At 42.5% G+C, this 26,785-nt stretch overlaps 1 protein-coding gene across 2 annotated transcripts in view; it reads left to right on the forward strand.

The window, feature by feature from the left end:
• Positions 1-26,785, forward strand: part of LOC111871698 (putative uncharacterized protein DDB_G0290521) — a 270,586-nt gene that overhangs the window by 10,941 nt on the left and 232,860 nt on the right. Inside the window, exon 1 of one of the 2 annotated variants that reach the window (XM_023864965.2) lies at positions 9,092-9,892. The exons of the other annotated variant lie outside the window; for it this stretch is intronic. The gene's annotated coding sequence lies outside the window, so the exon portion shown is untranslated. Of the gene's footprint in view, positions 1-9,091; positions 9,893-26,785 lie in introns of those variants that run through there. 2 annotated transcript variants of the gene reach the window in all.

Here is a 26,785-nt window from a genome sequence, read left to right on the forward strand (position 1 = left end):
CATATCTCAAGTGATTAAACACACTGGGTACAACACGGGTCCGTGTTTGTTAGCAGATTTCTGTGTTGTAGCAAATATATCTTGGGAATATATTCACAATATTTAAAAAGGTAAAAAATGATAAAAAAGAATACAGTGTTAAATGATATATGATATAAATAGCATAAAATGGCATAAAAACATAACCATAAAAATTTGTATTTAAAATTTCAAGCTAGAAGTTTTGTTAGGTTGCGTGCAGACATATGTTGGTATGCTGAAAGGGGTTGTTGCATTATTTCCCGCTGTGTTATCGTGTTCTTGGGTTGATACATCATGCGGACGTGGGCGATATTGCCGATGTTTCGGGGGTACACGCTATCACCGTCTTCAGGGTCGACGTGTTCAGGGCAAAGCAAATCAGAGTAATAATTTGTTACTGGCCTCCACCAGCACTGTCATCCTTTTCGGTCGCCGTTTGAAACCATGACCATATTTTTTTTAGTTCAATGAATTTTTGCCATGTTTTGAGCATGGGTCCTCCACTTCGTTGACAGTGAATGGGTTGGTCGTTCAAAGTATGAGCAACTTTTCCTACACTGTAACACAGTGATGAATGAGTTACCTTGCATTCCCAGAACGCCCAAGTAAAGGCATACACATAAACTGTTCTTCCAGCCGCACTGTAACCGGGGTCGACTCGGTCTGCAACAGAAATGAGTAGCAGGAGCACCAGGAGCGTTCCCGGGGGTAAAGAATGGCCAGCGCGTGATGCTCACAACCTAACCGCCATCTGTGAGCCGATTTTCTAGAACACTGGTTCCCAACCTGTGGTGCCGGACCCCGGGGGGTCCGCGAGTAATTCAAAAGGGGTCCGCGGGATAGTTTATTTTCATTTAACTTTATCTTATCATATTCCTCACACCTGGGATATTTGCAGTGTATATCTCTGGCTCTTGAGGCGCATGGTTGAAGTAAAATTTAACGGGACTCTTGGTACCGTAACGGTACCTTCCCTTTGTAAAGCAGAGGTGAATAACCAACGATTTGTACAGCTTTATCCAAGGATTTTCTTTTGGTCGGCCCATTGCATCTCAGACCCGTGTTTCAGGGTGGACTGCTGTCCTGCTTACCTGCTGTCTGACCAGTCTCCCCCTCCACCCCCCGCAAATCCATCCCTCTTTGGTTGGGAATGAAGCTAGGACCTTTGACCACGTTTCCTATTCATTTCAGTGGCAGAGCGAACAGCCTGTGTGTCTTTGGTTTTTGTGCACTGGATTTTTATAATATTATACAAGTGGGTTTTTCTCGGTTTAATGTTCAGTTTTTCTGCTCTTGTTCAAATAATTGAGTTCACAACGAAACTTCTGATTTTCAGTTTATTCACGATCTTATTTAGATATGGATCGGTGATTAAAGTGTGGGTCGTTGATTTGGTGAGTGTTAAATTCATAATATTAGGCCTAATTGATATGTTCGTGATCTTCCGAATAAGCTCCATTTATAACAGTATTTTATTGTCATAAATGACACATTTAGCGTTGTAAAATTGTAAGTTACTGCTCCACTTTCATGATATGTAAAATATAAGAAATTTCCATTTTGGGTTTTATGGGGGCCGTGGTCAATAAACACTCGGTACAGGGGTTCCGCGGCATCAAAAAGGTTGGGAAACACTGGTCTAGAAAATGTGGGAGCCTCGACCTCTCGCAATCCTATGGGCGTCCACGGCCTGCTATAGGGATAGATTTACCTTTTTTTTTTTGCCTTCACTATAATACATAACACACAAGAGTGTCCGAAAAAGAACTCAGGAGTTCTAGTGATAAATATTTATTCTCTGCTTTGATATACAAATATCTTTCTTTTTTATTTCCAGTGGGGTGGAACTAACTCCCTTGTACTTCGGCCACTTTTGGCCTATTGTACCAGCCCCAGATGATAGGTGAGGGTGATTGTAGAGCAATTGGTGGAATGAAGATTGGCAGGGGAAACCGAAGTACTCGGAAAAAACCTGCCCCAGCGCCTCTTTGTCCACCATAAATCCCACTTGACCAGACCCGGGATCGAACCCGGTCCGCCGTGGTGGGAAGCCAGCGACTAACCACTTGAGCTATGGCGCGGCCTACAAATATCTTACTAACAAAAACTATTAGACAAGCTTTCCAAGATTTACTCCGATTTAGTGCAATTCAATGCAAGCACCACTGACGGCCCTACAGACGTGGAAACGAAATTCCAGTTCACCCCACGCCCTGGATAGCACATCCACAGGCACCGCACTGATAGGCGCAGTAATTCTTCTGCGCAGACCGGGAAGAGACTCCATCTTTTCGCTGTTCACGATGTCTTTGAGGTACCCCCAGAAGAAGAAGTCCATCGGTGTTTCTATCTATCTATCTATCTATCTATCTATCTATCTATCTATCTATCTATCTATCTATCTATCTATCTATCTATCTATCTATCTATCTATCCTAATCTAATCTAATCTCTATTCATGTTGCTCCCACTTGTAGCATAGGGCATACGTGAAAAGTTTCGTTTGACTTCAGTTCCTTAAACTTAGACAGTCGGTGGGATTCCTTGAACGGGGGATCAGCCCGAAGCAAGAACGCTACGTACAAACACAGAACAAAAGCAAACATCCATACTATGAGTAGAATTGGAACCCAAGATTCCAGCGTTCGAGCAGTCGAAGGCATTTCATGGCTTAGACCTCGCTGCCACTATGATCGGCAAAGATTTCTATAGGGACAGTAAATTGACATCCGATATAAGAGCAACGGGGGCACGCGGTGGCGTAGTTGGTTGAGGCACTATATGCTACAAGCCGGAAGGTCGCGGGTTCGAGTCCCGATGAGATGGATTTTTATTTTCACTCTACCTAATCCTTCCAGCCGCACTGTGGCCCTGAGGTCGACTCAGCCTCTAACAGAAATCCTCCTGGGGGGTAAAGGACGGCCGGCTCGTAAGACTGAAAAACTTACCGCCGTCTGTGAGCCCATTGTCTAGAGAAAATGTGGGAGCCTCGACGTCTTACAACCCTATGGGCCTTCACGGCCTGTTACAGGAATAGCTTTACATACAAAACAACGGGGGTGTACTTCATTCGCCCAAGCTCGGGTCGCTTCCTTGAGACTCTTGCTGAGCTGGGTCTCTATTTCTTCGAGATTCTGCGTCCTCCATGTTCACTGCTCACGGTTGCACAAATAAATTCTATTTTGCCGCCGGTTGTGGCTGGTAGGACAGGAAGTGGCCTGGATTTCTCCAACGCCTATTGGCATGTTTGCTTGCGTTTCTCCTGCTCAGCCTTCCGGTACCTCAAGAATTCCTTTGTCGTTTTAAACGTAATCACAGAATTATCCAGCAGCCAACGTAGTATCATTCAAACCTCTGAGGCAGGAAATTAATTTGAATATAATTTATAAATTCAGTTCGCACATTCTAGAAAATATTGAATTACAATGACCATTTCTATTGCAAGAGGAATAATCTTTGTTCATTTCATTTTTGATGCATGACGATCGCCTTTCACAATCGCATTTGACAAGCGTCGTTAAATTATCTAAGCAGCAAGAAGTATATCTCAGAGTTTTGTAAACCTTCTTACAAAGCTCTGCTATACACTTATTGTTTTTAATCTCATTGTATAGGCGATATATTTTGCCGAAAAACTTACTGTGTATTCATGTGTGCTCTAAATACAAGCTTACAGNCCTTTTTTTTTTTTTTTTTTTTGCGAACCGTAGAATACAAAGGACTGGCAATGTAACCTTGTGTGAAGTTATAGCTCCAGTCTTTCTCAACCTTAGGCATTACATGGAGATGAGTGACTAGCATCGCTCCCTGGTCTTTTCTTTTTCACTAGCTCTACAGCCCCCTTGGGCCCTGGCCTCTGATTTTCAGTTTCATGATTATTTTACAGACGGTAGGACTCTTTGGACGAGTGATCAGCTCGTCGCAAGGACTCTACATAAACCCAGGACAACATAAACACAGAATAAAGACACATACCAAACATCCGTGCCTTATGTGGGGTTCTAACCCACGATCTCGGCTTCCGAGCGAGCGAAGACAGTACACGCATAAGACCGCTCGGTTAGCTTGACCGGCTCCCTGGCCTTTAGCCCCCAGAATACAGCTTGGATACCTTTGAATACGAGACTGAGTGGGACGAAGAGCCAGTCTCGAAGCGGTGCCGAAAAGAAAATTCACTGCTCCGATTTTCCGGTAGTCCAACCCGTATTCTGGTCATTATACTAAATGCTTTAGCTAACTGTACTGTATGAAATGATAAGGCAGTGATTTCCAGAAACATAGGTAAAATTGCTTGTAAATGAAACCGACGTTGAGCTCTTCAAAGAAAATTTTGTACAGTACATGTGGCCTAAAAACAGACCGCCATATGCGCAGAGATTTTCCGACAAGGTTGGACGCCACGATCCTGAATTGCAGAGATAACTGAGTATATAGTCTCTGCATAAACGCTGCGTTATTCCGGATCCGCTCAGACATATTCCAGAGACTCCCAACCGCAGTTGTGGCACGCAGTCACAAACAGAGCCACACAAAAACGAACACCAAAAACACAGAAGAACGAACTCAGAGATACAGACAGAAACACTAAGAAACACACACGAACAGACAGGTATAAACATACACGGATTTAGAAGAGATTAGAATTGTGGTAGTTTCAGTTTGTTCTCTTTCTAAAAGGCGATGCTTATATTTTTCGTTTCCACATGACCTACTCTCAGTCCAATAGGAATAGCATTCACGAACATGAGGTACAACAAATAGCACGTCTTTCATATGTCAATACAGAGCTTCCCTGGTCGACAATAAAACTGTAACTAAAGGTTCCGGCATCAGTCCAGATCAAATCCAAAGATTTCTTGAGGACTTTCACAAAGTAACATAAGATTTTAACTGTTATTAAATTCGCGGTCTTCTTCTTCTTATTCTCCTCCTCCTCCTCCTTCTTCTTCTTCATCTTCTTCAAGAGTATAGGCCATTGGCCTCTTTCCGACTTCCAAAGAATATGTCCTTCTACTTAGCTATGGTTCTCCTGATAATTCGGTGTTCTGTGTGCTTTTAATTTAGTAATATCCTTGGGAGTCTGTCTGTTGTCATTCTTAAAATATGTTCGAACCAGTTTTTTTTTTTTACTTTTCTATTTTACCAGCTAAATTGAGTGTTTTTAATTCTGAACGTATGTGTGTACTCGTTTTTGACCTAGGAGAGTGTAACCAGCTGCTGGACGCAGGAACCTCGCTTGAGCTAACTCTTTTCTGTTTGTCTCATTGATTTATTGTCCATGTTTCATTAGCACAAGTTAGCGCAGACACTGCCACTACTTTATAAAATTTTAGTTGTGTACTTTGCACGGGGTTTCTTTCAGTGTTCTTCGTAGCGTTCCACACATTCTCTGGAATTTACTTAGTATAAAATTCATGTCTTTTCAGGCAGTATGATACATTAAAATACATTTAATTAAAATTTTATGCCTGTTCTATTGTTTTCTTATCTACCAATCTTATGTGGTTTCTCCCATGAAATTCCATAGTTTTACTTTTCGTGGTTGAAATTCTCGTGTTAAAGCGATTTGCTATTTACAAATCTGCTAACTACTCTCTGAAGCCAGTCCTCTGATTCACTGAAAACAGCTTAACTATCTGCATATAGAACTGTATTTAAAACTGTATTTTTTATTCATTGGCACTACAGCCCCAGTGGGCCTAGGCCTGCCTCCATGAACTTCTCCGTTCACTTCGGTTTTTCTAGATCTTACACATTCGGTAGGACTCCTTGGGCGGGTTATCAGCTCGTCACAAGGCCTCTACCTGTAAACAAACACAGAAAAATGCCCACACACAAATTAACATCTATGCCCTGAGTGGGATTCGAACCCACGATCCCGGTTTCCAAGCGAGCGAAGACAGTACATGCCTTAGACCGCTCGGTTACCGTGACCGGCTTAAAACTGTATTACTAATTTTAAAATCTTTGCTTAAAACGTCTTGTCATTGAGTTTGCCAATAAATATATTAAATAAATTTGGGGGATATTTGACATTGGACGGTCTTTACCTCCGACTCCGTAAGGCACGTTGGTGGCAAATAACGATATTTATCCGTTCCAGAATTTAACTACAGACTTCTTCATTTTCTCATTTTTAGGGTAATTTTTTGGTAAATTTTTGGACTTTTAAGGGTATTGCTTGTCATTTTTGGCCATTTTAGGGAATTTTTCTTCATATGTTTTCTGAAACGTGAATAATATGGAAGCGAAGTGTTCTTTCTCTTTCTCCTTTAGGTCATTTTTCTGGATTTTTTTCGGTCATTTTATAGGTCATTTTAAAAATATTTTCAGGTCATCAAAACCCGAGCCCTGCATATTATATTTTTGTGTCATTTTTCTGGATTTTTTCGGTCATTTTATAGGTCATTTTTTTAAATATTTTCAGGTCATCAAAATCCGAGCCCTGGTGATTACCTTCATGCTCCGACCTCCCTATTGCCTAGAAAGAAGCTTCTGGCACCCACTGGGTCCTAGAATAAATCTGGACGCGGTGGTGGAGAGAAAGTCTGCCCCCAATGGGAAACGAATTCTAGTCCCCCAGCATGTAAAGTACGTAAATACAATTTCTGTAGGTTACTTTCAAACCGCAGATCAGAGTGGCGACGCGGTCTAACGCATTACGTCTTCGCTCCCTCGAACACTAGGATCGTGAATTCCCATCTCACTCAAGGCATGGATATTTGTACTCTGTTTGTGTGTAGGTAGAGGCCTTGCGACAGGCTGATCACACGTCCAAGGAGTCCTACCGTCTGTGTAAGATTAAGAAACTGAAGTGAAAGGAAGCTTTTCAAGGATAACTTATGCTCCAAGTGAGTGCAGCAGGAATATAGCTAGATAGACGGATAGATAGATAGACAGATTTTCAAACCCTAGAAATTCGCCTGAAAATTTTTTATCTCAGTGGGAATTATGCTCGAATCGATATTATTGTGTCTACCTCAGCAAAATGTCTGTTGCGTAGCTCTAGACAGTAGTGCTGCTTAGTGCAATTTGTTATTCTGTCATGTTTAGTAACGCATGCTTACAGCTGTCGTTCAAGAGATTTTGAAGTTCACAGTGTGCATACTGTGAGTCGTGATCCCGAACTCTCCTTTGTAGCTATGACAAAGCTAGTTGAACTAATTGGAAAGGACGTGGGATATTTTAAGGTAACCTTTGCCTGGAAGTACGGAGAGAAGTCACGATAACGATAGAAATGACAGTTTCATGCTGAGATCGGAAACCAGGGCTTCCCGAGTCCATCACCACATGAATATAGTAGAATTGGAAGATACACGTTTTCAACCAACTTAAAGAACTGTCTCATTATTAGTCCGAGGGGTCTGAAAGAAGTCTGTGGGAGCAGCAATGAAGCCCGTCCTGTAACTCGGCAGAGCGACCTCCTGGGTATTAACCACATGTTCGTGCGCTCTTCTATTTCGCTAAAGACAACCTCCGTTTAAACTTAACAGGTTACTGCCCAATTATTATTTATTTGAGGTTTATATAACTGCACCGTCAGTAGTTCAGGCTATATAGTCTGTGGTATCAAATGACAGGGTCATAATTAATATCACATTCAAAGGAAGGGCGGGGGGGTGAGCAGTTTTGACCCAATTTCAGATTATAGAGTGTAATTTGCCTGGTCGGAATGAAGAAAACCACTAACGACCTCAGGATAACCGGTTTCTCGTCCGACATTTGAACTCGGGCCTCCCGAATGGGAAACATGAGTGCTGCACACTCAACCGCAATATTCGATTCTGATTGCTATTAAAAGATGTATATAAGCTTGTGGAGCTGGTTTTGGACTTCTCTCTCCATTTGAATAAGACGGAAACTGGACATGGCAGCAAATGTTATGTTTAGAATCATGATGGCAGTAAAGGGGTAAAATTAACTTAACTAACTTAACTAATTAAACACTAGGTCATGAAGGCGTGTGGGGGAGTGGATGTATAGACCCACATATGCTTGACCTCGGCACATGTTGGTGAGTGGTCAGTTTCAAGCAACCGGCCGCTTTACATCCGGTAAAATAGCCCCAGGTACCCATTCTGTAGGAGGCTTGGTGGGCCCCGATCCCAGTCTTGACGACGTGGAAAACAGAGGAAATATTTTCCCTACCGGGACTCGAACGCCGACCTCTCGGGCAGCCAGCACGTATACCGACTCCACTACGTCGGAACTTTACACGAGAAAGTGTTAAAACATTACATATTATTGGTATTATAAACTACATTTTCCGTCTTCAGTTTCATGGACCGAAAACATAAGGTCATACGCGTTAATCGGATAATAATCGAAAGTAAATATGCCGTCAAGGGCCAATCGATTAATCTCAAGTCGCAAGAGGATAGAAAAAATTTGATTTGTGTATAAGGCGCCAAGATGTGTAGATGCCTTAACGACAAGATATGGCGGAATTAACATCAAAGATTGTAAACTAAAGCAAGAATTTACAAATCAATTGTCACGTCTTACTCCGTCGCGACACGAACGGGTGCTTCTAAAGCAAAACAATTATTAAGAACCCGAAGAGATGAAAACTTAAAAGAAGGTACTTGGATAAACAAGATTAGCAGACAGCAATGTGAAATCCAGCCGATACGAGAATGGATTTTAAAACGGAGAGAGGAATGGGGTAATTAATCGTATACTCGTATATTAAGAATGACGGAAGACAAAATTACTAAAGAGTTGTGAGAGATAATATACCAAAAGGAAGACGTCCAGGAAGACGCAACAAGCGCTGGTCCGACTACTTTTCTTCAAGAAACAGTCTACCAGTCTCACCGAAAGAAAGAAAGAGAGAAAGAAAGAAGTGTATTATTGGTTTTCCACCAGCGCATCCGACATACTCACTAGTGTTTAATGGAGAAATCAGTGTTACATTGGTTGCTCATACATGTTTGATTATACTGAGCAAACTGCATGATTATGTTATGCATCTTTCTTTCTTTCTAAGATCTTTGCAACTGGTCTTGCTATGCAATGAATGTGGACGGAGAATAACAGACAACGCGGCAGTTCGCTGTGTAGCGGCTAGTAGTAGGCTGTGGAAAGTCGGGCGGAGTTGTATCAAGAGAGCAGTGTGGTGGTGAATGGGATGGAACAAAACAACTACGATCAAGTGTTTAGCATGTCTGTAAACAGAAAAAAGAAACACTTCCCTTCAAGTGGCTGTCTCTTGGTGTGTAGTCCAGTGAATGTTTTGCATGAGAAGTCTGCTACGTTGCGGCTTCTATGAAGTGTTGTGTAGCTACTAGATGTTTAAGAGAATTATCAGCCTATTATTGCGTGTAGCAATTTGTTAGGCAGTGAGTGACGAGCTTCATTGTTACTGTGTTAAGGGTGTTAGTTCGCGTCTGCAGCACATGCGCACACGTCTTTGTGCTTATTTTATTTATTGATTTTTGGCCCCCTTCTACCGCCACTTCAGCCTCGTCGGGTCTTTATGTTTCTTCTTTAAAAATTTTCACTTTTCCTCTCGTGTAATGAAACGAGTGACAATCGAAATGCAAAGTGATTAGGAGTAAAAATGTTTTTGTTGCGTACAACACGATCTTAGCTGAAATAACCGTCACGAAAAAGTGCAGCAGTTTTGGCAGGAAGAGAAAGTAAATTAAATTATGTATTTTTTTGTTACCTTGATGCACAATTTTGTTTTCATATATCCGGGCAGTGCTTCGCAACGACTGTGGACCTGCAGTAATACCGTGTTCTGGAATTTTAAAGGCAGGCAGGAGTGTGACAAAGACGAGAAATAGCCGGGAACCGTCTGAGCGAGCAGCATCAGGTTGTGTGGTGATGAACCGATGGTTTGGTTCAAGGACTCGGAAAGCGACAGGTAAGCCAGTAACAACCATAGCGCTATTCGTATTGCATTGGCCGTGAGGCTGTGGAATATTGTACAATTAACGATAGTTTTCCATGTTCGTGGTGCTTGGGGTAACGGCGACGGTTTTACCGTGGTCATATGGGCTCATCATCTACCTTACATAGATATACTTCTCGCTGTGGCTTTTATGTTGGCAGTTATTTGATAACTGATTAGTTCCTGTTTCACTAATAATTGATTTGTAGCTGTTCCACCTTACTCTCAAAGATGAACCCAGAGACACATTGCAGCGTAAGTCTGTACGAGTATACCCTAAAAGTTCCGAATAGTATTTCAGGCTCCTGTTTACTAAGTCTCTGCTAGTCGATATACCATTTAAAATGCGGTATTTTATTAGACTTTCTTTACGGTATAAGATAATTGGGTTTGAATATTGTCACTAAATTAAACGGAATATTTCTGCTCCTCTTAATGTACGAATTTAAAAAAGTAAAACCAGACCTTTTGAAGTACTATAAGAATGAATGTATAAGGGGTAGGCCTTCTTGGCCCTTGCACCGCGACCATAGTGATCTATTGCGCCTAGGCTCTGAAGTACCAAGACCTGCGAGAGTAATCAGGGAATCAGTCACTCGTCACCAATTGTGTTATCTCCTAGCGCCCGGTGCTTTATGAGCCCGGGCCTCTATTTGTAATGGTCCTGCTTCATTTTGAGCCCACTTTTATTTCCTTGATGCTCGGCATGAAGGGCTGAAGAATATTACTACGAAGGGTATAAGTTGGTTTGAATGCCTTTATACCAATGATATGTCGTTATTTCTGACTTCTACGGAGTAGGAAACGTGTTTCAAGCAATCGTTGTATTTAGACTAATAATAACTATAATAACATTCGAAATAGAAAAAAAATGCGTATAACACTATGACACAAATCAAAACTGACAAATTTGACTAAGTATCTCTTACCGAGAACAGCAGATATTGTTATCCATATTTAATCGAAGACTTAACTGGTACAGTATCAAACAAAACAAACTCAAACTCCGTGTTTTTAGTCTGCAAGCAAACTATACCGACCGAGTGACCGCCGCTTGTCGGCGAAGTTAGTGCCAATTGGTACAGTATATTACTGAAAACATGTAAACAAGATCTAAAATAATCCAGGCAAATTCTAGTTTTCCACCCTGACCTCAAAGTTTTCTTATATAAGTTGTAGTTATGTGGATGTAATATGGATATCGAGTGAAATTTCCCCGTAAGAATCAATGGAAATGACTGAGATCTGCTAATATACAAACAAACAAACAAACAAACTAACTAATTCGGCCGCGCCATAGCTCAAGCGGTTAGTCGCTGGCTTCCCACCGCGGCGGCCCGGGTTCGATCCCGGGTCTGGTCAAGTGGGATTTGTGGTGGACAAAGTGGCGCTGGGGTAGGTTTTCTCCGAGTACTTCGGTTTCCCCTGCCAATCTTCATTCCACCAATTGCTCCACAATCACCCTCACCTATCATCTGGGGCTGGTACAGTAGGCCAGAAGTGGCCGCAGTACAAGGGACTTTTTTTTTATTGCTAGTGGGGTGGGACTAAGTCCCTTGTACTGCGGCCACTTCTGGCCTATTGTACCAGCCCCAGATGATAGGTGAGGGCGATTGTGGAGGAATTGGTGGAATGAAGATTGGCAGGTGAAATCGAAGTACTCGGAGAAAACCTGCCCCAGCGCCACTTGGCCACCACAAATCCCACTTGACCAGACCCGGGATCGAACCCGGGCCGCCGCGGTGGGAAGCCAGGGACTAACCGCTTGAGCTATGGCGCGCCTACAAGGGACTTAGTCCCACTCCACTAGGGGAAAGAGAGAGAGAGAGAGAAAAAAAAAGAAAGAAAGAAAACTAATTCCATGGAAATGAATCCTTTCTGAGAAGCCAACAGTTGCTCAACCATTTAAGAAATTCCCAAAATTTTATGGAACAAATTTCGTTGCCATGTTAAGAAAGCCCACCACTGGACCACTGTTCCTAACCTGACCCAAATGAATCCAGCCCAAACCACCCCAAACTATTTCTCTAAGATCAATTTTAATATTGCAAGATTTGAGGTTCTCACAGCGGTGGCTATGAAGAGTACTATCGTATGTGATGTAACGCCGTGCAGATTGGCTTTCAACAGATTATATGGCGTTAAATCCCAGAGAATAGAAATCTCCAGTTTTAATATTATTCTCCTATTTAACGTCTATGTATATCACAATCCGTCAATATTGCAACAGTTGTTGCAATTGAAATGTTCAGTGACCGGAAAAGGGTAAAAACTGTGAAAATTGAGCTCTTAAACAGTTTTGCTCTTGTAACTGGCAGGTGTTACGTGTTAAATGGTGAAATTGGAGGAATAAAAAAAACCGATTGTTGCATTATTGACGGACTGTATATACATAGACGTTAATTAAAGATTTGTAATAGGACGCTGAAATACAGAATTATTCTCCTACCTACGTCTAGGTCTTCTTAGTAGTTTCTTTCCTTCCGGAATTCCCGCCAGAAACTTGTATACATTCTGTTTCGCTCCCTTGCATGCTACACGTCCTTCCTATCTCATTCTCCTTATATATGGCGAAGATTATAAGTTCTGATGTCCACATTACGTAGTTCTTTCGAACCTCCTATCATGTCATCTCTCTTAGGTCCAAGTAGCCTTCTCAGTAAATTGTTCTCAAACGCCCTCAGTCAGAGACCACACTTCACACACAGAAAACTGCAGGCAAATTATAATTTTATATATTTTAATGTTTACGTCTTTAGAGTGCCTGCTTGACACTAACTTCGCCGACAAGCGGCAGTCGTTCGGTCGGTATAATTCGCTTGCGGACTAAAGCCACTGAGTTTTTTTTTTTTTTTACGTTTTTAGACAGAAGAGAAGGAAGAAAGAAAGGTTGTGAACTGAATGATAGCAAGCATTTTGAGAATTCAGTCTGCTCTTGATTCCTCTTGATTTGTTACTGTCGTTCTCAGATGTCGGAAATTCGCCATTTTTTCAAAGGATCGACCAGGTATCTTTATGCAATGATTGTATCCCGTGTTCTGGTGACGAGACATGAACACCATGTGTTTACCTCTAGACCAGTTTCCGTACTAGCTTATATTCTTATTATGATGATTATTCAAATTATATAAACTACAGTATTATATTTAAGCATCATGTTACACTCTACACGAGATATGACACAAACTCCGTCCTAAGTGCAACAATTTATTGTGGTGCTTTCGTCTTCCTTTCTTCTACACTACATGTTTCGGCCGCAAATGGCCATCATCAGGTGTATACTCTCACGTAGCTGCTACACTGCACGTAGTTTAAAATTTAAAAACACTAGTCTTCCAATTGTTCATTTCCCCGTTGCTAACAGGTTTCGATATATCAGAATCTTCCCCGCTGATATCTGTCTGATATGTACAAAATGTTTGTTAACCTACACACGTCAATTTGATTTTTAAAAAACTGGCACTTTTAAAATTTTCAATTTCTATTTAAATTTTTCTTTAAAATTTTTTCAATTGTTAAAATTTAAAATTCTCAGGGGTACCCGCCCTATGTCTATAGTGCTGCAGCGGCTACTTCTTGTTTTCAGCAGTGTTCAGGTATTATTCTGTGTAGGCTCCCTGTGTGCGTGCCGCTGCTTATCTTTAATACGTGTCTACTACCTCGTTTTTCTATTTTGTTTGTGTCCATTTAGTTTCTTCTCTTACTTGTTCTTACTTAGTAACTGGCCTTTGGGCTGGTAAGTTATCACATAAATAAATAAGAATGTAATTGAATTATTATTAGGTGGCGGTGGTGGTGATGGCGGCTATTTAGTCAACACATAAATTAAGAACTGAGTTATTATTATTGTTGTAAGGAGCCGCGATAGCGTAGTGGGTTCAGCTACTGGCTAAGGGCTGGACGGTAGAGGAGTCGCGATAGGGGCAATATTTTTTTCCTCTCTACTTCGTCCAGACCAGCTCTGGATCCATCCCAACCTCCTATCCAATGGGTGCTGTGGGCTCTTTCCCCGGAAGTAAAGGTGAAGCTGACCATTCGCCAACAACTAGTGCCGAGGTCACAAATACATGGATCTGTGCATACACTCTCACACACGTCTTCATGGCGTGGTGCGTAATTACTCTAAGTTAAGCAAAGGAACACTTTTACCTTTTTTACCATATTGTTGTGACAATAGTTAGTGGAGCAGTAAACAGTCCAAACCTGAGTAATCGGTCTTTCACAGTTCATGATCAAGCATCACTTGTTTGGCACTATGTAATTAGTGTGCAACTCTGACGTAGCAGTGAACTAATGAGTGACTCATCTCACTGGGAACTCAACTCGAAAGAGACGCAAAATATACGAATATAGAATTACAACTATTCTAACAGAATTTTCTCGACTACTCATTCCCTGAAAGCGAATTCTAGATTAGTTCCACAAAATTTGGCAACTCTTCCACTATAATCGTAGTTCTGTCTTATGAAATCATTGCGAAATAAAATGAATTAAAATAAGATTCGCAGCTTTCATATGAGGCAGACCTGTAATAATTAGAGATTTAACACGACTGGCTGATTTCCTGTTATTTTTAGCTCGTGGTGATGTGATAGTGGCTCGTCTCCTGCAATACAAGAGCCATGTGAGATACGTACAAGATATCTGTTGAAATAAATCAAGTTAACTTGTCAGACTTTAAATATTGGTCGTCAGAACCCACGTTTTCAGCACAACATGGCTTCTGTTGTCTCCAGGTTACAGAAAGTTACATTATGAATTGGGGCTCACTTTTATTTCAGTGGCGTGTAGTTCATTCTTCACACTTTTCGACTGAATCTTTCTTTGATTGCTCGAAATAAAGGATACATTTTTGTTCTAATAAAAATGCAATAATATATATTAGCACTTGGGATTATATTTCTAGCGAGTTCAGTACTCCGTAGTTAGACTCTTATGGTGTCTATGGACATTGGGCATGTGGAATGAACACTGCTGACGTTAGATGACGGGGTCTAACACAATTATGTGACGTCTGACAGATCGTAGGCTTACTCATTTATAAACATATACAGTTGACTTACACTGCTACTGACCTGTGGTGAGCGTGGTTACCTTCGGAACATTTGTCCTTTGTCGCGTTTCTATGTCCTTGAGTTTCCTGAAAAACTGACTGAAAATTATTTTTCGAAAATGCTTTCAGTATACATTCAGTTATATTCTTCAGAAAGCCTTTGAGTAAAATGTTTTCACTTAGTTCTGCCTTTCTGAGTGGATTGTTCTATTAAACATTGTCTTTCAAACTTTCCCACAAGTAATGTGGAGCCGGGAGAGCTCAGTTTCATGTCTCAGCAGGGCCCAGACCGGTTGTGGGACCCCTACAGCCTCTTATCCAATCCGTAACGGCGGTTCTCTCACGGTGTGTAACGCGGCCGTGGCGTGAAACTTACCAATTACTTCCATTTAGTGTCAGGACTAAGAATGCGTGGAGCTGTTTCCATATCCCCATTCGTCATAAAGGCGTGGATAAACTTTACCTTTGCGTTTAGCATAGAGAGTAATGGCATTGAGCCAACTCTAATGGCGGCGCTTTCTAAGGCATGAACTGTCTTCGCCCGCTCAAACATTGTGGTCGTGGGTTCGAATCCCTCTTTGGACATGGATGTCTGTGTGTGTTTATTCTCTGTTTGTGCTGTCCTGGGTGCAGGTAGTGGCTGAAACCTCGTCCAAAGAGCCCATTTTTTTCCTTGGCACTACAGCCCCAGTGGGCCTAGGCCTACCTCCATGAACTTCCGTTCACTTCGGTTTCTCTAAATCTTACACATTCGGTAGGACTCCTTGGGCGAGTGATCAGCTCGTCGCAAGGCCTCTACCTGTAGGCAAACACAGAAAAACGCACACAAACATCCATGCCCTGAGTGGGATTCGAACCCACGATCCAGGCTTCCGAGTGAGCGAAGACAGTGCATGCCTTAGACCGCTCGGCTACCGTGACCGGCCCAAAGAGCCTTACCGGCTGTATAAAAGATAAAGAAGCTGAGAAACTGCCGAGGCCCAACGAAGAGCTGTAGAGCCGTAGAAGAGGTACATACTCGTACATAGACAGTAATACCATGGAACGTGACCGAATGAAGGAGCGGGCCACGAACAACATTTAATTATTCCGTTATGAAAAATATTGCGTAAGGAGGTCACTGAATTATGTGATGTTAACCATCTTGTTGAAAGAAAGCACATTGCTTCTCACAGCTAACATTTTGAGAAAGTGGTGTAAGAGTAAGTGTAATTTATCTTTCCGAGTTCATTGCGCAACAAATATAAGGGCCCAGTATTTTTGTTGCACTGGTAAGACACCATCTTTAATGTCGTGTAAAGTCAAGTCATGTATTTGACAAGTGTTTCTTAATATGGCTGTTTAACGTGTTCACTCACATGACACAGTGTTCTGACGGAAGAATAAACTAGCAATGTGTGCACTTCACCATCATACACTGCCTCACAAAGTCAGTTGTAAAACGGGATTCTTGCAACGGAGTTTGCCTTTTGCACTTCTTGCAGCATTGGACGTTTGTGTAGTAGAAGCGACTTGGTTGGTGTTTATGTGCAGGAATGACTTTGGTGGGGGAAAGGCATCCATGTAACAGTCTGTGGAGGCCCATAGGGTTGTGAGACGTCGAGGCTCCCACCTTTTCGAGACGAACGGTTCACAGATGGCGGTGAGGTTACCAACCTTTACACCCCGGATGCTTTAACCCCCAGGGAGATTCCTGGCACTCATTTCTGTTAGAGGCTGAATCGACCCCAGCACCATAGTGCTGCTGGAAGGAGTAAGTCAATTGAAAAGTACAATGATCTTATCGGGAATGGAACCCGCGACCTCCCGGCTTATGGCATAGTGCATCAACCAACTACACTACTCCATACCCTGACCATGCCATAATGGATGCGAACGTAAAGCGCTACACCGCCTTACGTCTTATGTAATGTCATTTCGTGTACTTTCTGAAATTTATCTGATCAAGGAATATTCGTTTCATGTGCAGAATATTTTAACGTGTGGTTCCCGAACTTTTTCCAAGACGCTCCCATTTCTGTTTTCTCTATGCTCCTTGCAACCCCCCCCCCCCCAATCCGTTTTCNCGGTCCAAGAAAGACGACCAATGATGATTAATTGTAACTTGACGTGTTACCTCTTTATAATGATGTATGATTATAAACGTATCGACTAATGTACACAACGTCTGACTCTGCGAAACCTATAATTACTTTCACTCGATCCACCTCCTTGCAAGTCTTGCTGGGTTACTGAGAAGGACCATCGTAATTTAACTTTCCTGTACACATGTTGCTTGTGTAACCTGAACCAGAATTTCAGTTTACCTGACGTACTGATGCGAAGAGGAAATTGAAGTAGTGTGCGTGTGTTTCTCTACAGCACACGTACTCTTCCAAGATGTTGCTTTTGTTTCCACACATTCGGCCGTACGTTCACTGAGGATTTCCGAGTTCCGTTATTGTATGAACTATTGAACTTCATGCTGGATAAAGGCAGCTCTGCGTTGTTTTGTTTACAAATGTTACGCAAGAACTGGCCCTCGTGCTTAGATTACATCCTGAAGGAAATGTTATCAGAAGAGTTAACATGTCTGAATTTAATTCGTGGGTACACGATTCGAATTCAGGTAATTCAGGTAATGCTCGCTACCATTCAGTCCAGTACCCCTTTTGTCTTCTAGTTTGCTGTCTAAAAACGTAAAAATCAGAATATGCAAAACTATAATTTTGCCTGTGGTTCTGTATGGGTGTGAAACTTGGTCTCTGACATTAAGGGAGGAACATAGACTGAGGGTGTTTGAGGACAGGGTGTTGAGGAGAATATTTGGACCGAAGAGAGATGAAGTTACGGAATATTGAAGAAAACTACATAATGAGGAGCTTCATAACTTGTACTCTTCACCAAGTACAATTAGTATGATCAAGTCAAGGACGATGGGATGGGCAGGGTATGTAGCACGAATGGGGGAGAGGAGGAATGAATATAGGATATTGGTGGGAAAGCCAGAAGAAAAGCGACCACTATGAAGACCAAGAAGTAGGTGGGTGGACAATATTAAAACGGATCTTAGAGAGATGGGATGGGATGGATTGGATTGATATGGCTCAGGATAGGGACCAGTGGAAGGCTCTTGTGAACACGCTAATGAACCATCAGTTTCCATAAAATGCTGGAAAGTTATTGAGCAGCTGCACAATTGGCGGCTTCACAAGAAGGGCTCAGCTCCATGAGTGAGTGAGTGACATGATTCGAATGTCGCCCTGGACAACTGATATCCTAATCAAGTAAAGCTTTCGCTAGATTTCTTTATTCCTTCCACAGTGTATTGATGCTCTCAAATACGTATCGATCATATCCCTATCAGTCATTTCAGGTCGCTCTGCCATCTTGTCCGAGGAAAAGTAATTTCATTTATACAACTAATTTACTCCATGGAGGCAAATCTTTCTCGACAAGCCGCTCAGCGTGTCAAGAATGTTCTCACTTGTTACGGCGTCCCGGGGACTCATTACCACCGCCTTCTGTGTGCCCACTACTGCTTCCTACCCTTACTCTAGACCACATATGCCATCCTTATTCATAAAGGTTCATTTTAACCGTATCCTCTCATCTGTTATAATTAAGCACAGGGACAACTTTACCTTATCTTTACCTCTCGTCTATGTCTAGGGCTTCCATGTGTCCTCTTCCCTTCAGATATTCAGACTAAAATTGTGTACGCATTAATAAACTCTCCAACGCCTGCCTGATGCTCTACCAATTCACTCTCCTTGATTTGATCATCATATTATTATTATTCGGTGACCAGTACATTTTACGAAGGTCGTCAGTGCGCAGCTCTTTCCATCCTCCTGTTACTCCCTCCTCTTAGCTCTCTGTTCAGCGGCCTCCGTAGTCTAGAGGTAACGTTCCCACCTCATGACTCGTAGTACGCGGTTTCAAATACCCGGCGTAGGTCGTCGAATTTTAAGGGCGGAAAAATTCAGGGAACAAGTCCTCCGGGAGGGACTTTAAGCCGTGTGTCCCGTGTCGTAGCTTTACGGCACGTAAAAGAACCTCATATCTCCAAAGGAGGTCACTGAGTCAAATTAACGGACGTTTCCCGCCCAACAGCAGTCTCTAATACCTCTGGTAGATGGGGGAAACATTATAGATACCTCTCAGCTAGTAGAGCCGGTCTCGCTGGCTGGGCGAGACTGATGGTAAGCACCAGTACCGGTAGGATATAGAGACTGGTAGAAATCATAGAGGGAAGCACAATGGACCAATACAGGTCTAAGTGCATGGGGAAACCCACCCTCTCCAATAACTAACTAACTAAGACTCGAATGAATGGATGCAAAAGGGGTGGTCCTTTCCGGTCCTTGCACTGCGACCTTAAATGATCCATTGTACGAACGGCTTGAGGGAAGGTGGTATTCTTCTGTCCGTCTCTTTGCATGCCTAAACAATTTGGTGGGTTTGGCTGAAACTTTGCGTATGTGTGTGTTTATCGCGGGGGAGTGGGGCTCTCTTTGTCTCCCTTGCCTCTCCAAGTGAAGATGCAGTGATGTTTCTCGCTAACATTTTTCCTCAGAGGCCCTTAGCTTCATGAGTGCCATGATTAGTTCAACTTTGAGAATATTTGAGTTCGTAACACAGTTTATACCTATCTGCTTTCAAGAAAGTTCTCATAATTTATTGGTGGTATATGGGCACGATTGTTACAGTCATGTAAATAAATTAAACAGCAACAATTAAAAAACGACTTTTACAAGAACGTCGTTTACTGGTACAACTTAACTTAAAAGTCATCTCACTGGGCAGAATTTCTTGTTAGTCACTCCAGGGTTTTAAGAGGCCGTTTTCTTTACCATTATACACTTTAAAGAAACAACTCACAGAAATGAAGTTTAACTGGAAAGCGGTTTATCAGTAAATTTCGTTATGTGTGCCGTTCCCTGCACGACAGATATGTAGCCGATAATCCATGTAACCAAAGTGTGTAGTTAGTTATTACGGCTACAGTGATCTGATGTTTGGGTTCGTCTAAGTTGGCCACCTGCCCATTATACCTATAAACGCCAGTTTGATATAACTCTCCTACAAAAAGTGTTAGGACGTAAAATTTGGTGATCTCTGTGGTCAGTTGATGGGGAGGTAAGGACCCATCACTTGGCCTCCGAAATCATCATATTTCAGGTTACACGATTTTTTATTGTGGAGTTAACATGCAAAAGAACCGTCCATGCGTGTACGGGACAGATAGCTAACTCAGACGGTGGATCAGTGCAGCTGTCACTCTAAGAGATGGTCTCGAATCCATTATTGGCTATATGTATGGCATGTTGCGAAAATAAAGCACGTGAATATTTATCAACTGCAACTTTTAGAGTTAGATTTAATTTTAATGAATTATTTCTTTAATGTGTGTAATCGTTAAGAATAAAACAGCCTCTGTGGTCTAGTGGTCAGAGTTCCTGGCTACAGATCCAGAGGTCCCGGGTTCGATTCCCGGCGCTAACAGATTTTCTGATAAGTAGTGGGTCTCAAACAGGGTCCACTCAGGCTGGTGAGCATAATTGAGGAGCTACTTGAATAGAAAAGTAGCGGCTCCGGTCTAAAAACCGAGTTTAATGGCCGTGGGGATCCGTTGTGCTGACCACGCGACACCCACTATCCGCTTAAGTTGGCACCAACTTCGCCGACAAGCGGCGGGCGCTCGGTCGGTATAGTTCGCTTGCGGACTAGAACCACGGAGTTTAATTTCTTTTTGTGTGTTCATTCATTCATCAGTAATCTGTCAGACGACAGGTCCACAATATCTTCCAAAACAGTTCCTCCACTTAATGCGATCTTCTGTTTTTGGAAAGAGGCTATCCGAGAAAAGTGATAATGTGGTACTTTTTCCATTTGCTTTCCACATCGCATGTGTGTAATCGTTAAGAATAAAACAGCTTCCTGAAACCCTCGGCGTGACTAACGGGATAGACGCTGAAGCGTACATGTACTGCCCGCAGTTAATGTAGACTTCTCCCTCGCTGTTCACGAAATAATTCACGAAATGCTCCCGGACGGAATTTACACTTCGACCTTCTCAAGAAAGTGCGGAATGCATAGGTGTCAAAGGGAACTTCTACATGCAAGTATGGTAAAAACATATGGCTATTTCCTTCACTCATGAAATTATGAAGTTTACGATACGCTTTGGCTATACTTACTTACTTACTTACTTACTCATGGAGCTGAGCCCTTCTGGAGGAGCTGCCAATTCTGCAGCTACTCAAGAATTTCCCAGCATTTTATGGAACCCGAAGGTTCATCACCGTGTTCACAAGAGCCCTCCACTGGTCCATATCCTGAGCCAGATCTATCCAATCCATACCATCCCATCCTATCTCTCTAAGATCAATTCTAATATTATCCACCCACCTACGCCTTAGTCTTCCACGTGCTCCCTTTCCTTCCGGCTTTCCCACCAATATCTTATACGCATTCCTCGTCCGCTTTGTCTATATCGTATGTGAAATCAGTGCTCACAGAAGCCAACGGAAAATTCTAAACTTTTTAGATAATACGCCGAAGGTCCATTTGATAAATCGCCTTTCTCGACACAGGAGCTATTTGAAGACTTATTCTTCTGAGTCGAGTTATTTCCGCAGTATCGTAGTTCGTTGAGGCACTATGCTACAAGCCGGAAGGTTGCAGTTTCGATTCCCGATGAGGTCATTGGGTTCTTTCAGTATACTTATCCTTCCAGCCGCACTGTGTCCCTGGGGTCGACTCAGTCTCTAACAGAAATGAGTACCAGGAATCTTCCCGGTGGGTGAAGGGCACCGGATGCTAACGCTGACAACCTTACCGCCATCTGTGAGAGCCTTGCTGTCTCACAACCCTATGAGCCTTCACGGCCTGTTACAGGGTTAGCTTCGCCTTTTTTAATAGCAATACTTTTGGCAGTAACAAAATGCTGCATTTCAAGCAAACACACAAGGAAAAGGTGGCCCAGATGTGTCTTCCAACGTTCAGAGTATTTCCCAAAATTCGTTTCATCGACACTTGGTTCTTGCTTGAATCCAACACATTCCTTAAGATCCAGCGTCTAGAAAAGCAATGTGTTAATTTGAATCAGGAACCGCCAACAGAATCATTGAAATGATTGTTTGTAATTGTAAGACGTTGAAGCACTGAACGTGTGGCTTATTGTAAGGACGTGCCTTCCACCTTTAGCTCCTAAGCAATTCGAAAAATAAGCATATGTTTGAAATTTTCCAATATTTTCTCCCGTCGTTTCTCCTTTGCGCTTCTGGTTCGCTGCAAAGAAACGAGAAACGCTCGGAGAGAACGAGCCTGAGCTGCCCTCTACCCCGGTTCCCCCGTAATTTTTCTTGATGTGGTGCTTAGCTAACTGTAACGACGGTAGTGCCATTCCTCAGGCGGTTAGTCGCTGGCTTCCCACTGCGGCGGCCCAGGTTCGAGCCCGGGTCAGGTCATGTGGGATTTATGGTGGACAAAGTGGCACTGGGGCAGGTTTTCTCTTAGTACTTCTGTTCCAGTGCCAAACTTCATTCCAACAATTGCTCCACAATCACCATCATCATAATCATCATCATCTGGGGCTGGTACATAGGCCAGTTAATGGCTATAGTACCTTCAAGTGAACTCAGTCTCACCCTACTAATAATACTCCGTGTCTTTTAGACCGCAATCGAACTATACCGACCGAGCGACCGCCGCTTGTCGGCGAAGTTGGTACCAACTTTTGCGGATAGTGGGTGTCGCGTGGTCAGCGCAGCGGATCCCCACGGCCATTAAACTCGGTTTTCTAGACCGGAGCCGCTATTTCATTGAAATAGCTCCTCAATTATCATCACGAGGTTGAGTGGACCCCGTTCCAGACCCACTACTTCTCAGAAAATCTGGTAGCGACCGGAATCCAACCCGGGGCCTCTGGATCTGTAGCCAGGAGCTCTGACCACTAGACTACAGAGTCGGTCCACCCCACTAATAATAACGACAACTTTATTTTTATAACTAATTGTATAGATGATATACAGGCATGCACATGATGTAATTGCTTGGCATTGCACGTGAAACTCATGCTGCTACGTTAAGTCCTCCCGTCTGGCCACTTGGTTTGCTAACACAATGCTGAAAGCTGCCTCTATGTCTGTACGGCGAGGTAAGTGTGAAGCCAACAGGTTCAGAGTCCCAGGCCACTTCAGGTGTTGACGGCGGTGCTGTGAGCAGTGGAAACAAACCGGTTTCTACAGTGTGTTAGAAATTACTAGCAACTGTATTGCGAATGCAATGACGCAGACTTGCGTTATTGCCTCTCTTCTTTGGCAGTAAAGCAGACTTCGTAATTTGGATTCTTTCTGTTTCGAAGCGCATATCAATTCAGGTTGCAGGACTCCTTGGACCGAAAACAATTCTGCTACAAGATCCGCGCCATCGAAGAAACATCCCGAGATCTGGATCGCCATTTTCTTTGTGTAACGTAGAATAATTTAATCCTTGCGAAACTGAATTTCATGAATCAGCTTCGAGGTCGCGGACCCAGTTATTGATGGTCGAATTAATATTCCAGATGAAAAGGTTCTACATTGCTAGTATTGGCGCCTGGAGCCCCATGGAGCAGATTCTTTGTTGAGAAGCTAATTTTATTATTATTATTTATTGAAACTGCAAAATACAGCACACAAAATTACACAAACAATAAAGGACACATTACACACAATGAACACAATGCAAATACAATTACAGTTTCATCAAATGCAATTACACCTACAATCAAATAAATTAATATTAATAAAAAATAAGTATACTATACACTAAACAGTTACAGTAATGAAATACGTATCTAGAAATGACGCACCTCTATGGAACTCGAAGTTTCATTACGGTGTTCAAAAGCGTCTGACAGTGGTTGTATGCAAGTTGTGCCTGTCTGTTGCAGTTTACACAAATTGCAGCTTAATTTTTGTTCATTTAGTGAATCAACTTTAATTGGCATTCAGAGGCGTGAGAAGAGTTTTGTGGTTCTAACTTCGTAAATGTATGTTAAACATACGTGTATATGTGCAAGCCATGGGTTTTCAATTACGTTTTAAGACAGGATCACAACACCGGTTTCTTATGCCGGCTAGAAGTTATGAACTGCTACTTCATGTAAAGTGACAAAAGTAAAGTTTTTGGCTAAAAGTGAAATGCGAAGGAGAGGCAGTAAATATGTCAAAAATGGAAAGAAGACAGCTGTAATGGATTTGATAGGTTTTCTCTATTATCACTAGATCGCAGCACGGTCCAGCTTCATGACAGTCTAGGCAGCGCATGCGCATCTTCAGATGCTGGTTTTAGTAGTCAAAATGGCGACCGTGCTTGAGCGTTCTACCGAAGAGCAGCGTTCCCTCGTGCGTTTTATGGCAAAAGGACTCAATGCAAAATATATTCATAAAGAAATGTTTCCTGTTTACGGTGGGAAGTGTTTTTCGTGTAAAGCGGTTCACAACTGGGTTCAGAAATTCTCTCAAGGACGTTCGAAAGTCGCAGATATCCGACAAGGTGAAGAAGTGGCTGAGACAACATTCAAAAGACTTCTGTGCTGCGGGATTCGATACGCAGGTAAAGCGATGTGACAAGTGTATCAATGTTGATGAAGGATAAATCGAGAAATAAATGTTTTGTCCATGTTCGAATATAACATATTTTATGTTTTAATATATTTGTGACATATTTACTGACCCTCTGTCGAATCTCCTATCAGAAAGTTTTTTCTGAAACAAAATATCTTCAATTTAACGTACTCATGTAATTCCATGGTATCGGAGACGGAAATAAGTCTTCAGAACTGTGATGTTCCTTCATGTAGACTGCCGCGGTGGTGACGCCGATTTCTCGTTCGATCTTTTTTGTCGAGGTTAGAAAATGAATGCAGTGTTGCTTCTCTCGTGCCGTGGCAACACCGCGCTTAGACAGAAGGATGATTTCACTATTTACCATTAAGTTACTTCTCTGACTCAATACAGATGCGGGTCATAGTGTCTGTTGGAGATGAATATATGTGAAGCAACACATTTATTTTCTTGGTCCACTTTTTCTGAATAAAAATAATATTTTGCATAGTGCATATTTGTGTTCTGCGTTTTTGCACATGGTTTCAATGTTTCCCGTTAGATAGTAGCGAAGTAGTGACCTTTCAAAATGGAAACTGTGAGCGACATGCATTCCAAAACAGAGCTTTGAAGAAGCTGAAGAAGAATTCCCGGAAGGGGAGTTTCATCCCCATGAAAATATGACAGAAGTGCTTCTTCACCACGACGATGCGAGGCCAAATACAAGTCTGCATATCCAAGATGCCATCACAGAGTTTCAGTGGACTTTCTTACCTCATCCACCTTTCAGCTCAGATCTGGCTCCTTCCGACTACCGTCCTTTTCGTCCATTGAATGATGAGATCCACAGAAAGAAGTTTCTGGACAACGTGGACATCATTCCAGAGAACAGAGACCTGCAGAATGGTGCCGCGAAGGCATACAGGCTCTCACATCTCGGTGGCGTAAGACCATAGATTTAGGAGACTACATCGAAAAATGGGGGCACGCGGGTAGACTAGTTAGTTGAGGCACTATGCTACAAGCCGGAAGGTCGCGGGTTCAAGTCCCGAGGAGGTCATTGGATTTTTTTCAGTTGACCTAATCCTTTCAGCCGCACTATGGTCCTGGGGTCGACTCAGCCTCTAACAAAAATGAATACCAGAAATACTCTTGGGAGTAAAGGGCGGCCAGCGCGTAGGGCTGATAACCTTGCCTCCGTCTTTGAGCCGATTGTCTAGAAAATGTGGGAACCTCAATATCTCACAACCCTATGGGCCTTCATGGCCTGTTACAGGGATACCTTTACTTTACTTTTTTTTTTACTTTACATCGAAAAATATGTTTAGGTAGCCAAAGATTCATGTAGCAATGAGACATACTTGAAATTTTAATAAAATAAATTATGAATGAGAAGAAAATGTATTACTTTCCGGGCAACCTACGTACAGTATACACATATGCAGCTTTCAAGTCCAGCATTCCTGATAATACTTCTCACGCTTTTTCTCTTATGTTACCGAGGACCAATCAGTCACTCAATTAGAAAATCAGTCTGTGAAACCAGAGATAAAAGGAATGGCGTTTTTGCTTTTCTATGGTTGATGAACATTCCACTGCCAGCATAAATGATACCTGAGCTTTCGTTTGAGAACCGATGAGAACCACCGGCAGTTGCACTTACGTATGTAATTTCTATGCCTCTTTAGGTCTTCAGAGGTCATAACTTGGCCTTATAGCCAGCGGGAGTCGGACTCGTCAAGAGGCAAGGAGCTGTTTATTCACGTCCGTCTAATTTCAAGGTCTGGAGTACGTGAAGATTTTCAGCTCGATGGAGGAATGTTTAGGCACTGGGAGTACTTTGCTGCCTAACCATACAAAAGGCGAAGCCCATACGAAGTCCGTAAATGTACTTTACAGTGCAGACAATACGTCGAGTTACTGAACGTTGACTCAGCTAGCACGCGTGATTATTACTGCCCTACAAAATCTTAGCATAGAAATCGAACAAGACCGAAATTCATGGCCGAATGGATAGCACAACCTAGTCAATTCTCGGTAGAGAAAGGAGATGTTTCTCTATTCCACCGCACCCAGGCCGGCTCTGGGGCTCATTAAGTCTCCTATCAAGTCGGTACTGGGGGCTCTTTCGTGGAATAAAGCGGCCGGAACATGAAGCTGACCACTCACCACAACCTAGTGCCCACGTGGGGTAGTGTTTAATTAATTAAGCACAGGGCTAACTTCATCTCTTTACAT

Source organism: Cryptotermes secundus, unplaced genomic scaffold (assembly GCF_002891405.2).
Source record: "Cryptotermes secundus unplaced genomic scaffold, Csec_1.0 scaffold299, whole genome shotgun sequence".
Lineage (NCBI taxonomy): Eukaryota > Metazoa > Arthropoda > Insecta > Blattodea > Kalotermitidae > Cryptotermes > Cryptotermes secundus.